This window comes from Schistocerca americana, chromosome 1 (genome assembly GCF_021461395.2).
Source record: "Schistocerca americana isolate TAMUIC-IGC-003095 chromosome 1, iqSchAmer2.1, whole genome shotgun sequence".
In the NCBI taxonomy this organism is placed as follows: domain Eukaryota; kingdom Metazoa; phylum Arthropoda; class Insecta; order Orthoptera; family Acrididae; genus Schistocerca; species Schistocerca americana.
The window spans coordinates 769,488,925-769,492,172 of NC_060119.1; the positions used below are offsets into that span (position 1 = coordinate 769,488,925).

Consider the following 3,248-nt stretch of genomic DNA (forward strand, 5'->3'; position numbering starts at 1 on the left):
AGTACTTGACAGACTCATAAACAACCAGAAGTTCTCTGTCATATGCACTCCATAGCTTTTGTGGGGGGGGGGGGGGGGGGGGGGGGTAGTTTGCTGCTGTTATCCTATGCCCTAGGAAATCCACTTGGAGCTGGCCAAAGAAACATTTAGCAGTGTTTAGGATGATGCCAACCGCTTAAACACGTCTGTTATATGCTGCCAATGTTGCTCTGCTGATGATAAAAAACTAAAATTTCGTCCAGGTAAGCAAAAGAAAAAGTTAGGTCCTGTAGCACTGAGTCAATGAAGCACTTCCATGTTTGAGTGTCATTCCTGAGTCCAAAAGTCATAAATTTGCTCTCAAAAAAATCAAAAGCAGTGTTGACTGCTATCTGGGATTGTCTCGTTCAGCTACCAGGATATGTGTGTGTGCTTTTGTGCAGTCCAGGATGCTAAAAATAACACCACCACTCAACACATATTTGTAGTCATGTAACAACTGCACTAGACATCTGACAGGCATTGTTCTGGCATTCAGGGCTCTGTAATCATCAGAAGCCTACCATGCACCATCCTGTTTCGGTACCAGATGTAGTGTTGAGGACTATGGGCTGTTGGAAGGCCACATTACACCTTCACAAACCATAATGTCAAACTCTGCTTTCACAGTTGCAAGAGAAGCTGGTGCCAAATGTTATGGTCTTCAAGACGTGGTGGGACCATCGGTCATCTATGTGTAGTGGACAGTGTCATGCCTTGCCTCCTCAGGTGCCCAAAGGGGTCATGCCAAAGACAGAAATCCATGCAGCAACTCCATGTACTCACTGTCAGCCAACCGTATTATAATGGAACCTGCCAAAATCTGGACACTGCTAAGCCTGTGGTCTAGTTCCAAGTGCAGAGTGCTGCACATTGTTATGAGCAAATTGTTCACAGTGGTCAGACACAATATATGCATGGTTGCTTCCTGTGCAACATATCTGTGGGTAAATGGACAAATTGGATCCAGTTTCTATAAAATATTTCCAGCTGGATTGCCTATAACTAACAAACAGGCATGGAGACACTGATCGGCAATCAGACGAGGCACCTACTTCCGACTGTCGCTGCCATTTGGGTATGCGCAGGAGGTTGTGTATCTGCATGTTTGCTCCCTGAATTTTTGGTGATACCAGAAGGCACATTTCTGCTCAGGCTCAGTTGCAGAAGAGGTCATCAATGTTCTGCTGCACAAGTGTCGGCGGTATTGATTCCAGCTTCTGTCATTGCTCAGGTCACATTGAGATAACAATTCGCCAATCTTTTGCATTAATAGATCTACCTTGAGTGCTAAGGTATCATAAGCTGCATGTGAGACAGTTGGCATCACGCTATCACACTGTGCAGTAATTGTGCTCACAGCATCTGTCATCATCGCATCCTTGATTTTATTTACCAACTCTGCTACTACGTCCAATGGCGTGTCAGACTGGAACACTATAACTGCTTTGACAGGAAGTGGCAAACAACAGCTCCATGTTGTGGGCAGCAAGCCATCTGGAATGGTTTCTATGTCTACTCTGCTCATTAGGTCCCACCAGGATCTTCCTGAACATACATTCAAAGAAAGACTGCATGAATGGTTTATTGCCCACCCATTCTATGATATCAATGAATTCTTCAACTGTAAAATGCAGTAATCCAACAGATGACCCACTGTACATTTATTGTAATATAAGCTAAAATATTTCAGTAGTCAATACCTTATCACACTGCATTATAAATTGGAACTTCATTTGACGTTGTCAATTGCTGTAATGGCCTAAAACACAATAAAATCTTTATTATTAGTACTGTGAAGGTTTTCTGTTGCCAATTGCTTACTGAGTGAGAACCTGATGGAATCGCTCTTCCTGCAGTGCTGACACTTGCCAAATGAATTCTGCTTTAAGACAGTCATAATAGTTAGCCTCTGGTTGTGAGGTAATTATATCTTGCACTTCTGCAGCATACTAGTGATCTAATTGCCATTCACTAAAATTTCAGAATAGAAAAAACTGGCCTCCACCTGTGCAAACCACAAAGCTGGATTATGTGGCCAGAAAGGTGGTAGTCTCACAGCCAACCATGACATGGTGGGATTCACATCAGTCGTTCTGCAAATCTCTTCCATAAGTGCTCGGTAATCCAATGAGACTGCACAAATAAATCACGTCAGGGTCACTACTTTGTCAGTACAAATTGTGCAGACTATTGTTCGACCAGTAGAACCTGTGTGTACTTAATACAGCAGAGCTAGACTACACAAAAACTCCCTCAAACAATTAATGTTAGCTTTATTTAACACAGCCAATGGCCTTGCTGCAGTGGTAACACCGGTTCCCGTCAGATCACCAAAGTTAAGCGCTGTTGGGCTGGGCTAGCACTTGGATGGGTGACCATCCGGTCTGCCGAGTGCTGTTGGCAAGCGGGGTGCACTCAGCCCTTGTAAGGCAAACTGAGGAGCTACTTGATTGAGAAGTAGCGGCTCTGGTCTCGGAAACTGACATGACATACAGCCGGGAGAGCGGTGCACTGACCACATACCCCTCCATATCCGCATCCAGTGACGCCTATGGGCTGAGGACGACACGGCAGCCAGTCGGTACCATTGGGCCTTCACGGTCTGTTTAGGAGGAGTTGGTGGGTTTTTTTTTTTTTTTTTTTTTTTTTTTTTTAAAAAAAACAGAGCCGCAGGAGATGGCCAAAAAATACATAGCTTGTTCGATCGTTCCAAGCTTGAGATTGTAAATAACTTAACATGCAGGGAACAAACATCAGATCTGTTTCATTACTATACATGGACTAACTACATGTATGGAAGATAGAAAAATATAAAAAGTATAAGCAAAGAATAACAAAACCAAAACACACTTATATAAAACACAGCACCTCTGGTGGCTGGTGCGAAATGTTTAACGGTGCAGTTGTTCGTAAACACATGCGCACAGTATGTGCAACACAACTCTATGTAAAGCTAACTTATCAAAATAATGAGCAGCTCCTAACAACTAAATCAAACTTCAGGCCACTTCAATGTGGCAGGCCTCAAGGAAGCATACTAGGGCCTTTTCTGTTCCTTGTATATGTAAATAACTTATTTGAACCCCAAAATTGCATGGTTGTAAGCTATGCCAATGACATATCCTTCATCAACTGTGGCAGTGACATGCAGTCTGCAGCTAACAGTACCGAGATCAGTTTCAGTACTCTGTCTGCATACCTTACAGCAAACAAGCTTTATGTAAATA

At 43.2% G+C, this 3,248-nt stretch overlaps 1 pseudogene; it reads left to right on the forward strand.

The window, feature by feature from the left end:
- Positions 1 to 2,306: 2,306 nt before the first annotated feature.
- Positions 2,307 to 2,424, forward strand: LOC124557625 (annotated as a pseudogene).
- Positions 2,425 to 3,248: the final 824 nt, after the last annotated feature.